At 41.4% G+C, this 13,488-nt stretch overlaps 1 pseudogene; it reads left to right on the forward strand.

The window, feature by feature from the left end:
• Window positions 1-10,602: 10,602 nt before the first annotated feature.
• LOC143267762 (tissue factor pathway inhibitor pseudogene) lies at window positions 10,603-11,759 on the forward strand (annotated as a pseudogene).
• Window positions 11,760-13,488: the final 1,729 nt, after the last annotated feature.

Consider the following 13,488-nt stretch of genomic DNA (forward strand, 5'->3'; position numbering starts at 1 on the left):
GTAACAAACCTCACTGAAGCCATGACACCGCCCTGGTTTGGAGAGAGAGATTCCCCCTACTTTCTTTTTCTCACCTCCATGTGAAGCCCCCACACACACACACCTCTGCTTTTCAGCTGGTGATTGCTCTGGTGAGATTGGATGGACTTACTAGTGGAAGGACATCTTTCCTGTCTTGGTCCTGCCTAAAATTTCTACAAAATGCATTTAAGCCCAGGACTAAGGCTAGTTCCTAAATTTATTACACTAATGAGTCACTCCTGGGGAGGCATCAGCTCCCTTAAAGCATGTGGAGTATCTCCTGTGACAACAGATTTTCCAGGACACTCCATAGAGAATTCTGTGGATCTGCATTAATTAAGTGTACGGTGTAGATGGTATGCATACCATGTATACATATTACATGAGGTATGATTCAACGTGGTTGGAAACACATACACACTTCAGTCTGTAAATATCCTTCCTCACTGAAACCTGTGCTTCAGAAATCATTTCTTGTACAGCTGTGCAGTTTCTTGTAGCAGCTGAAGACAAGCTAAGACAGGCAGATAATTTAGACAAAGATCAGCTACAAGAGTGCAGTGTCTCCCTCGCAGCTCATGTGGACAGACAACCAAATGGCAAGGTTGACTCCCGATAGGATGGAAAACTTTTCTTCTTTTCAAATTTGTGTTTCCTAAGTGTATCTTAACTTCTGAGTGCACCAGGTTGTACCCATTAGATCCTTTTACTATGACAATTCTGTGCTTCTCTGACAGGATGTTTCTCCATCGAGCTGGAACGCAGGAGGGGGGGGAGGGGGGGAGGTGGAATTACTCCTTGCCTGGCTGGAGTTTACAGAGAATCTGCACAGCTTACACTCCTGTTAAGTGTAAATATTCAACACTTCCTTTCCATTTGTGTAAAACAATAAAGCACACACGATTATAAGATCAAGATGTATATTTCATACTCCGTGTGTCCGTGAGTATTTATTGCGTTTCCACATGTCAGTGGCGGCCCCATTGTAAAACTGCTTGATAGAGTGTTTATAAACGTCGTGGTTTTCTTATATAAGTATTAAAACATTTCCTACTTTATAGCAAAATTATATTCTCCCAGAGCATAGTTTGTGTTATTTCATAAGAGACTCACTCATTTCTATTTTTACCAAATATGTCTGATTTCAGAGCTAAAATGCACTTAGAGTGTATTTGCACTGAAAAATATTGGCACTACTGAGAGGAACTGAATGGGCTGCATTTGCATATTTTTAAATATTTGATTATAATCTTGCCTGCTTCTAATCAGAATATTTTTCAAGAATGAATAATGTACTAAAAGTTAGGCTTTCTAGGATATACCTTTATATGAAGAAAAAAATTTCCCAATATAGAAAATGCTAAGAATGAGGGGTTTTTTTTCTCCTTTGTCTAATGCTTAAAGCACAAAGAAAGACCTAATTTGGAGACACGATGTCATCTATACATACTGGGGCCACAAAATATACCAGCACCAAAGAGCTGAACACATAAAAAATGTCACGTGAAGGAACCTAATTCTGCCAGTCCTAAATTCTCTGGTCTAAACCTACTCTGCCATCTTGGCATTTAGGTAACACAGGTGTTAGAGTTGAAGGCCCAAAACAAACTCCTCCCATGGAAGGTGTGAAAATGTTTCCGTCAATGCAATCACTCTCAAGTATGACATGGAATACATTATCACATAATTGGAACACCAATTCCGAATCCAGCTCAGTTGATCATAGCATCCTGGCCATCTCTGTGAGCCAACAAGAATGATGAATGATGCTGTCCTAAGCGCTTAGTGGTAAACAGCCTCTCAGTTTAACACGCTGAGGCTGCAAGACCAGTGCAGCCTGGAACCTGCAGTTGCAGTAATTATTGTTAATATTCGTTCAGGCTTGTCTACTTTATTATTAATGTTATTCTTCACAAAAGCCAGATTAGTTTCAATAGAAACTGTCTATTCAGAAGAAAAAGGCTGAAGGAGGCTCTGGCTTTTGTGTCCTCTTTCATTTTTTTATGTCATGCTCACTCTAGAAGTCTCAAAGGCTAGAATTGAGCTGCACATCTCTGAACCTAAATGGGTCTAGCTAAGAATCTGACCTGTTAACAGGTCCCCACAGACCAGCCATCCAGTGATAGAACATAAATGACCAAGGCACAAAACCAAGGAAGACTTGTCGAGGGAGATATCTCCTTTCTTGATATAACCAGACAGTCTCCAAAGGGAAGGATATTTTCCACAGGTCAGAAAATATGGAGCTTGATAGTATCAATGCCACCCTGCAACTCCCCTCTCTTAAGGACATCTCAGAAGGTAGCACTGCTATCATTAAACTGACCTCTCTTCTCTCCCTTACAACTTATGTCAAAACTAAGTTCTGTCCCTAATTCCCTTAGCATAGTTAAGACAAAGTTAGAATAATTCAGTGAATTTTGCTAAATCTTTGGAATAACAAAGAGAAATAAATGATCATTTGAACTATGATATGAGTTTAGTGCCCATGCCTGACAAAGGCCATCTTTCCCCCAGCATCCCAGGAGTTCTCCCCAACATAGCTACAGCAGAATCATCCTTTGTGTCCATAGCTGACCCAGCAGTGGATGCGTCAGGTGAGCTGTCTGTAATCTCCATCCCTTTTGCTTCCACATACTCATTGCAAATAGAAGCAACTCACTGTGATTAACTGTGATTGCTTTTTCACAGTAACCTTTAATGGACAAATGATCTGGAGCATATCTCAATACTCAAGGCCAAGGGTACCACTTCCCTCCTACCTTTACAGCCAAGACCTATCTTCCCAGTTCTGGGTGTATGGTTGGATAATTGATCAGTTGATAAACAGAATCTGTTCTTTAAGGCCTGTTTGTATATGCTGCACAGTAAAAATCTAATCTTATCGGGGGTTAAACGCAACCAAGATTTCCTCTAGCATCCATCTACAATCCATCTAAAAGGAGAGAGAAGGGGGAAAGTATTTTTATTTTCAAGGAGGCAGTTTAAATTCCTTGTGATCCTCAAAAGCAAACAATAATAAAAATGTCCTTAGTGTGGAATTAGAGTTTCAGGAAGAGGGAGTCCTTGATTCCATGAAAATATGAAACCAGTTTTATTATCTTTATACTCCACAGAATTTTAGGTAGTCAGAATTCAAACCACAAACTATTAAAGACAAAGACCATGGGCCTGACATCAGATTTGAAAGTAATTTAGGTAAGATTATAAGAAGGTACTGCCTTGGAAATCCTAGTGGAGACGGCGCTCTAAGCTAGAAGTTAAAACTATCAAAGCTTCCAGTGAATGGGCATGGCAGCAAGCATAATCTGTGGACAGGTTACAGGACTATTAAAGACACAGGTATAGGTCATGAAAAGCAAACAATCTAATCAGGAGTATAAGATTGTAGAAAAGTGTGTCTTGTGTAAAACTGAAGTCAGTTGACACATTAAGAATTGGAGTATTAAGGCTGGGGGTGGTGATGCATATCCTTTAATCTCAGTACTCCAGAAGCAGAGGCAGGTGGATCTTCATGAGTTTGAGACCAGCCAGATCAATAGAGAGTATTTCAGGCTAGTCAGAGCTACATAGTGAACCCTGTCTCAAAATTTAAAAAAAAAAAAAACCACAATTGAGTATTCAGGCCAACATTTTATTCAAAGGCTAGCTAGCAGTTGCATAAATAAAATTTTCCAAGTAGGGCCACCTAGGTGGCTCAGTGGGTAAAGATGCTTGTCACATATGCCAGGCCACCAAGTTCTGTCTCTAGAACCCACCTGAAGGCAGAAGGAGAGAACAGACTCCTGCAAGTTGCCCTCTGACCTCTACATGTGCACTGGGGCTCATACACACACACACACACACACACACACACACACACACACACACACATCATGCACATATACACACAATGATAATAAATTCAAACTTATAAAAAGAATTCCCAAAGAAGCTGAAGTGTTTAGTTATTTATCATTATCATTCCTTATATTTTTGGTCAAATAATAAACATTCTCCTACAGCCAGATCTATTTACATGCCTCTGTAAAATGTAAAACAAAATACATAGAGTAGTCAGTCTTCTCAAGGAATATAATTCCCTTCATAGAGATGTAAAAGAAAAAAATCATTGTAATGTAGAAACTCTGAAACAAATTGGTGAGCACACAAAAACCCTGAAAGGGAAACAACTCACTCACATGCTAACAGTTTGCTCCAATGCTCACACATGTGGGGAACCTTGTCTCTATAGAAAAAAATGAATCCCCTCTCTCTCTCTCTCTCTCTCTCTCTCTCTCTCTCTCTCTCTCTCTCTCTCCTCTCTCTCTCTCTCTCTCTCTCTCTCTCTCTCTCTCTCTCTCTCCTCTCTCTCTCCCCCCCCTCTCTCCCTCTCTCTCTCCATTTTTTAAGATAGACTCTTGTGATGCAGCCCTGGCTGACCTGATGTTCATTATATAACTGTCCAGGCTGGATGCAAGCTCATAAGCAAGAGTCCTGCCTCAGCCTCCTTATGTTCTGGGATTACATGTGTCTGTGTCACTTTGTCAAGCTCTAAACTGAGTCTCTTCCCTTATATTCCTGAGTCTGCCAATCCTGTGCATCTCATCCCCATTCAATTTTGTAGCTCCCCTCACTGGACTATGTATATTTTGGTTTGGTTGGGTTGGGTTGGGTTGGGTTTGCTTTGGTTTAGTATGGTATGGTTTGGTTCAGTCCTGCAGCTTCAGATCCAGTGGCAGTCATAGCTACAGATTAAGTCCAGCCCATGGGAATATGTTGATTTAAATGAGGTCACCCTCAAAGTCTTAGACCTTTGAATACTTAGTCCCCACTTGGTGGTGCTGTTTGGAGAGGCTTAGGAGGTGTGGCCTTATTAGAAGAAATATGTCACTGGGGGCAGACTTTGAGAGCTTAAAGACTCAAGCCATTGTTTGTTCATTCTCTCTACTTTGTGCTTGCAGTTTAAGATGTGAGCCCTCAGCTTCCTGCCCCTACCATCATACTTTCACTGCATCATCATAGACTCTAACCCTCTAAAAACATAAGCCCAAATGAACTCTTCTATAAGTTGCCTTGGTCACGGTGTTTCATCACAGCAACAGAAAAATAATAACACTTGCCTAGTGAGAAGTAGGGGAAAATGTCTTCTTCAACCATCAGAAATGGGTCCCTGCAACCCTGGTCAAAAAGTCTTGGCTTCAACCCTTTATATCAGGAGCTTGCCACAAACTAGAAAAGCTTCCACCAGTGTCCCAACCTCTGCTACCATCTATGTTTAGTCTGGGAACTAGGAAAAGGCTGATCCCCAACACAGCCTTGAAGTTCTGTCTATGGAGTGCTTAAAAAAACTTGATCCCTTGAATCAAAAGAAGGTCTTATTTATGACCTTCATCTCCAGGATCATGCCAACCAATGCTACATGCCTCAGTTCCACAACTATTTGTGATCCAGTGAATCAGAGACATTGCTTCCACATCATTCAGCTCCAAGATGACAAATAGCAAAGCTACAAGACCTGACTCCAGGGTTGATCAACCCATGGGACCTAGAGAAGATATCCTCCACATTCTACATTATCTAGAAGCAAGTATATCTATGCTACAAGATGAAATGTTCTCTACATGTGCCTAGCCACAGATAAGGAACTTCTCCTCCATAGCCTGTGAACATGGGACTGCAGGTTCTTGTGCCCAGAGTCCTAACATAATTTCTGTTTGCTCCTTGATCTTGAAAAAAGTACTATCTTGGCCCTACATTTTCAGAAAAGTGACCACCAGCACTGCAAGCCCCAGTACCACCAACAAGCACACTGGACCTAGGGAAGTCTCCTTTTCCTCAAAACCTTGAGCCTGTTGCCAGTAAAGAAAACATACAGATGCATAGGACTCAATAGACAAACAGGCACAAGAAAAAGAAATGAAAATCAAACTTTATCACAACAACAACAAAAAGCTATCACATAACAAAGACAATAAAGAGAGGCAGAAAAGAATTAAGAATATACTTGAGATTAAAGAAATGTCCAGGCCACACCTGCCAGAAGACCAGGTAGGCCAGCCACCAACAGACCTTCTCTACTCTCTCAGTTCCCTCGGCCAGACACTCCCGCCCAACCACAGGCCACACCTACCAGAAGACCAACTAGACTGTTTGCCCTCAGACCCCCCTTACGCTCTAGCTTCCAACAGACTCAGTCCTCAGTTGTCACCCATGCCTGTCTCTATGTCCCATTCCCCAACTCTAGCAGACACCCCCTGCCCAACTACAGGTCATGCCTGCCAAAGATCAGCTAGGCCATCTGCCTGAGGGACCTTTCCCACTTTCTTGGTTCCCTTCAGCAGATACCTGGTACCCAACCACAGGTCAACCTATCAGAGAGGACCTGGTAGGCCAGTGACCTAGGGACCTTACCCATTCTCTTGGTTCTCTTGAGTAGAAACCCTCTGCACAAGCATGTTGGCCAAAGACCAGGTATTCTACCCTCCACAGACCTTCCCAACTCTCTAGCTTCTAACAGTCCCAATCCTCAGTTGTCCCTCCCTGACCTCATCCCTGTGCTCCAGCCCCCAATTCCAGCAGACACCCCCTGCCTAAACACAGGCCATGCCTGCCAGAGAACAAGATAGGCTGCCTGCCCATAGACTTTCTCCACTTTCTTGGTTAGCCCCTTCTGACACTATTCCCAATAGCACTCCCTTCTCATTGCCATATCCCAGCCTCCAACTTGGGCAGAGATTCCTTGATGGACCACAGGCCTCACCAGCTAGCCACCAGAACTCCAGGTAAGCTACCAACCCACAGACCTTCTCCACTATCTCAGTGCACCCTAACACTATCCCCAATCCCTACTCCCCTTTTTATTACAGTGTACTATCTTCCAACTTAGGTGGAGACTCCCTGCTGGATCAGAAGTCACACAGGCCACCAGAACTCAAGCCCTGAATGTGGGCCTCTAGAGACCCCTTGTTCAACCATAGGCTGTACAGGCCAGAAGACCAGAGAGGAAACAGAAACCAAGGAAGAAAACACCCATCCAAAAAAGACAAATCCAGAAACCAGAACCTAGACCAATAATCATCCAAATCCAGTGCCTAGATGCCATTATAAGAACACAATCAATAACAGTCAGGGCAATATGTCATCACCAGAGCCTAGCCATCCTACTACAGCAAGCTCTGAATATTCCAACACAGCTGAAGCACAAGAAAAAGATCTTAAAGCCAACTTTATAAAGATGATAGAAGTCCTTAAAGAAGAAGTGAATAAATCAATTAAAGAAATCAAGGGAAAGACCAAAAAAGTGGAGGAAATGAGTAAATCCCTTAAAGAAAGCCAAGGGGAAAAAAATACAGTTGAAGGAATCAACAAAACCATTCAAGATCTTAGAAAGGGAAATGGAAGCAATAAAGAAAACACAAACTGAAGGAATTCTTTAAGTGGAAAAACTAAAAATGAACAAGAACTACAGATGAAAGCATCACCTACAGAATACAAGAGATGGAAGGGAGAATCTTAGGCATTGAAGATACGATGGAAGAAATAGATACATCAATCAAAGAAAATATTAAATAAAAAAAAATCCTGACACAAAACATCCAGGAAATCTGGGACACTATGAAAAGACCAAACCTTAGAATAACAGGAATTGAAGAAAAAGAATCCAGCTCAGAGGCCCAGAAAATATTTACAACAAAATTATAGGGAGAATTCCTAATGTAAAGGAAATGCCTATAAAGATACAAGAAGCATACAGAACACCAAATAGAATGGACCAGAAAAGAAAGTCCACTCACCAAATAATAATCAAAACACTAAACATATAGAACAAAGAAAGAATATTGAAAGCTGCAAGGGAAAAATAGTAAGGAATATATGAAGGCAGACCTATTAGAATTACACTAGACTTCTCAATGGAGACTCTAAAATCCAGAAGGGACTGGAAAGATGTAGTTGAAGGGTTTTTCTAGTCCTGCCCATCTCCCACAGCCCCCAGTCCTGCAGCCACTCAGGCCCAAATAAGCACACACAGGCTAATATTGTTTTTAAACTATGGCCATGGCAGGCTTTCTTCTAGCTAGTTCTTACATCTTAAATTAACCCACTTTTATTAATCTATGTTTTGCCACATGTTCTGTGGCTTTACCTGCATCCCATTGCACATTGCTCCTTGGGCAGATGGGCAACATCTCTCTCTGCCTTCTTCCTGTCTCTCTAGTTAGAATGTCCCACATAACCTTATTCTGCCTCACCATTGGCCAAACAGCTTTATTTATCAACTAACCAGATCAACACATATTTGCAACATACAGAAAGATATTCCCCCATCAGAATGATGTCCTGCAGACTCTTAAAGACTACAGATGCCAGTCCAGAATACCATATCCAGCAAAACTTTCAATCACCTTAGATGGAGAAAACAAGATATTCCATGATAAAATCAAATTTAAACAATGTCTATCTACAAACTCAGCCCTACAGAAGATACTAGAAAGAAAGCTCCAACCCAAGAAGGTTAGCTATACCCATGAAGACACAGGAAATAAGGCTCATACCAGCAAAACCAAAAAAACGTAAGCACACACACACACACACACACACACACACACAAAGAATTAACAATTTTTGGTCTTTGATATCTCTCAAGACTCACCTCCTCAATAAAAAGACACAGATCTTACACCTGTCAGAATGGCTACGATCAATAATGAAGTAATAGCTTATGCTGGAGAGGATGTAGAGCAGGGGGGAACATTCTTCCATTGCTGGTGGGAGTGCAATCTTTTACAGCTACTATGGAAATTGATATGGCAGTTCCTTGGAAAATTGCAACTTGGTCTACCTCAAGACCCAACTATACCTCTCATGGGCATATACCCAAAGGATATTTCATCCTACCACAAGGACATTTGCTAAATTATGTTCATAACAGCTTTATTCATAATAGCCAGAACCTGGAAAAAAACTAAATGTCCCTCAACCAAAGAATGGATTTTTAAAAATGTGTTATATTACACAACAGATTATTACTCAGCTGTTAGAAAAAAAAATGACATGGTGAAATTTCCAAGCAAATGAATGGGACTAGAATAAAAGCATCCTGAGCAAGGCAACCCAGACCCAGGAAGACAAACATGATAGATATGTACTCACTTATAAGATATTAGCTGTTCAAGGATAATCATGCTACAATCCAGACCCAGAGAGGCTAAGTAACAAGGAGGGCCCTAGGGGGGACACATGGATCTCCCTGGAAAGGGAAAATAGAATTGAATAGATTTTTCCAGGTGGATTAGGGGTGGGTGGGGATGGAAACAGGAGGGATCAGGTCAAGGAGGGAGGGCTGAAGGGAGAGAGTATGAGGAGAGACAACTACAACAGAGGGGTCTTTAGAGGGTGATGTGGAAACATAGTACAGTGGGAGCTTCCTGGAACCTATGACGGTGACCCTAGTGAGGACTCCTAGTAATGGAGGATACAGAGCTTGAATTGGCTGTCTTCGTAACCAGGCTACCTTCCAGTGGTGGGACTGGTAAAAAGATCTTAAAGTTGGCACAAGACATCCCAAGACCAAGTTCTCACCACAAAGGATATTTATTTGCCCTGCAGGAATAAAGGCAGGGAATAAGTGACAAAGAGAAGAGATAAAACAGGAGGGAGAGGGGAAAGGAACAAGGGAGATTTGCCCAGGAGGGATAAGGGCTGTACCTGGATATAGAGGAGACAGAGGAGACAGACACAGCCCATAGGCAAGTGGCAGTTTATAAAGGGAAACCCCATGTTTAGATGAGTCAGCTTGTTTTGACTGGGCATGTTAAAAAAAAAAAAAAAGATTAAAGAAATGAGGTAATATATACCCCTTGAATGTAAATGAATTAAATTCACCAATCAGAACACACAGACTGGCTAAATGGATTTTTCTTTTCTTTTCTTTTCTTTCTTTTTTTTTTTTTTTTTTTTTTTTTTTTTTTTTTTTTTTTTGGTTTTTCAAGACAGGGTTTCTCTGTGTAACAGCCCTGGCTGTCCTGGAACTTACTTTGTAGACCAGGGTAGCTTCAAACTCACAGAGATCCACCTGCCTCTGTCTTCCAAATGCTGGGATTAAAGGCGTGTGCCACCACACCTGGCCTAAATGGAGTTTTTTTAAAGCCCTAAATGTATAATACCTGTAAGAACTTACTTCTCTAGTAAATATATTGAAAGACTTAAAGCAAAGGGTCAGAAAAGATACCAGACACAAATGGAAACAATGGGTATGTTCCTATCAAATAAAACATACTAAAAATCAAAAGAATAAAAGATAAAGAGGACATTATATACCTTTCTTCTTCCTGCCATCACTTCCTGGGATGAAAGGCACGAGCACCAGGAACTAGAGCCTTTTTTTTTTTTACAGCTTTTAGCTTTTATAGATATAATCAGGTATAGGAAGCATCCCTTATATACAACTCACATCGGATCTCATATGGGTCTGCCAGGCCCTCTAGCACAAGGTAATAACTAGATCAATAAAGTATGGATAGGAAATGTGCTGGAGGCTAGAGAATTTCAGAAAAAGTATCATGTCAATAGTAAAGATTTAAAAAAGGATTTATCCAGAGACCGGGTTTTTCGCCTGCCGGAGGACCCGTCTCTGCCTCGCCGAGGAAAACTGAACCCAATCAAGACTCCCAGGCCGTATTATTTCTAGACCGTGTCACTTTGGGGGGCTTGCCTCCGGGTTTCTTCTGAAGACAGTCTCATTTTGGAACCTTGTCCCTGGAACTCTTTTGAGGACTGTCAACTCACCCAGAAATGGCTTACATAATGAAGAAAGAACATGCCCTTTGGGCATCTGTGTGTCTGTTGGTTAGTGTTGTCCCCGAGCTGCTTACTGCTCTGCCTGAGGAAGCTGATGGACATGCAGAAACCACAGTTTCCGAGTGGCCACCGATGAAACCAAAGCACACGTTTTGTGCCATGAAGATGGATGATGGGCCATGCAAAGCCATGATTCGGAGTTATTTTTTCAATATGGCTACTCAACAATGTGAAGAATTTATATACGGGGGATGCCTAGGAAACAAAAACCGATTTGACACCTTGGAAAAGTGTAAGGCAACATGCATAAAATGTTATAAAAAGAAGACTGTAAAGACACCATCCGGAGCAGAAAAGCCAGATTTCTGCTTCTTAGAAGAGGACCCTGGAATCTGCCGCAGCCACATTACTAGGTATTTTTATAACAACCAGTCAAAACAGTGTGAACAATTCAAGTATGGCGGGTGCCTAGGCAACCTCAACAACTTCGAGACTTTGGATGCGTGTAAGAGCACCTGTGAGGATCCAGTGAATGAGTTACAGACGAGTGACTACACACCTGATCTCAATACTGTAAATACCACTTTGACTCCCCAGTCTACCAAAGTGCCCAGCCACTGGGAATACCATGACCCTTCCTGGTGTCTTAGTCCAGCAGACAGTGGACTGTGTCAAGCTAATGAGAAGAGGTTCTACTTCAATTCAGCCATTGGGAAATGCCGCCAATTTAAGTACACTGGATGTGGGGGAAATGGTAATAATTTTACTACCAAAAGAGAGTGTGTTAGAGCATGTAAAAGAGGTTTCATCAAAAGAATATCAAAAGAAGGAGTAATTAAAATCCAAAGAAGAAAGGAACCTTCAGTTGAAGTAGTATATGAGGCCATTAATTAGTGTTAAGATATAGCCACATTATTGTTACATTAATTTCACTAAATATTTCTATAACCTATTTTTACTATGACGTCTATTCTTGTACTACAATAATGTTAATGAATATGTTAATAGTTAATTTTCCAGGCCATTCTGTCTGCTAAGGATGTGTTTTCATTAGTGTTTCTTTTCCAATCTAGCCAATGTACTTTTTTTAAAGCTATAATTTGTTAACTGGCTACTGTGAATTTTGTCTTGATCCCTTTCAAACTGTTTTCCACTTAATTACAAGTTCTCCTACTCCTAACCACTTGAACCAGTTTTCTCGTTTCCGTTGGTGACCATCTACTGGAAGACATTTCATTTGTTATGATCATGAACATTATGTACCCTTGAGAGTCTAAACCTTCTCAAATGATTTCACTTTTAGCAATGTAAGAAATAAAATATTTAAAAAAAAAAGAAAAAAAAAGATAAAGAGGGTCACTATTTACTAATAAAACAATCAATTCAATAAGATGATGTAATATTTATTTAAAAATACATGTACCCACCATGAGACCATTAAATAATTAAAGTAAATATTATTAGATCCAAAGGGAAAGATAGAATCCAACATGTCAATACTTGATATTATATGACTTTTCCTAGGTAGACTGTGGCAGGGTCCTGTGCTGTTGTTCCCTTGTGGGGAAGGGGCCAAGTAGGTGCAGAGTCAATGACACAGACTCTGGGAGAATGTTGAAACAACAAGCTCAGTTTATTCAGGAAGAGGCAAGCCTTATATACCCTCCACCCCACCCTGGGGGAAGGTCTGATGAAATTGCATCTGCTGGTGTGATATGGCTGCCTCTCATTGGTCCAGGTCATCTCCAGATCGTGTCTCAGCTGCTGTTGCTAAGGCCTTTAGGCAGATCCAGGTTGGCTCTCAAAAAGCACCTTTTTTACTGGTTTGGGCCAGCTGGCCCTCAAGCCTGTTAGGGATGAGTAATCCCACATATCCACTACTTTTTATTATTATATGGGACATGCTCAGTGGGAGCTAGAGTGCATTGCCCTAACCTTGTTGACCCCACCTCAGGAGAGCTCAGCATAATGGACTGTGCCTGTCTTAGGTTGGCTTTTCAAACAAGTTTGTACCCATCATTAACTACCAGCCCTCAAAGAGCATCAATCCTGTAGAATTGTCCGGGTGGTGGGCTTTAGGCAGCAGCCTTCTGTATCTCAGTGAGCCATGTATGCATTATCTCTCTAGGAGGACTTTGTTCTAAGTAGCTGAAAGCCAATAAAACCTATATAGTCACCTTTGTGGCCGCTTTCTGTTGGTGAACCTGTTGCAGAAGACATTTGAACAGAAAGATTAGTCAAAAATTCAGCCTCAAGGACATGGGTAGGACCCTAGTCATATTTATTGTGCCAATTGAAGTCTTTCTGGTAATGTATTAGCGACCTTGTAGGGGTGAGGCAATTGCTTTGTATCTAGGGTTGAATACCAGTAATAAAATGGCCTTTACTAATGCCGCAGTAGTGGAGCAAATCATATATCACCCCTCTGAAGCTTCTTCTTTGGCCAAAGTCACTTGGTCTGTTGCTGGATGCATATCTCTGGAGGGTATTCATATCGGCATGGTGGTATTCTGGGGGAAAATGCAAGCATACCCTTGCCCCTGGGTTAATAAGGGAGCAGGGAGTTGCCATTGAAGGGTGATGGGATCCCCCAATGCACTAAGGGCAATGGTGTCTCCTGAGGCAGGTAAAACAGCATGTTGTCCAATTTGGGCTCATGTGACAGGGTTAATATATGGTCCTTGGCCC

The sequence above is a fragment of the Peromyscus maniculatus genome, chromosome 1 (genome assembly GCF_049852395.1).
Source record: "Peromyscus maniculatus bairdii isolate BWxNUB_F1_BW_parent chromosome 1, HU_Pman_BW_mat_3.1, whole genome shotgun sequence".
Taxonomy (NCBI): Eukaryota; Metazoa; Chordata; class Mammalia; order Rodentia; family Cricetidae; genus Peromyscus; species Peromyscus maniculatus.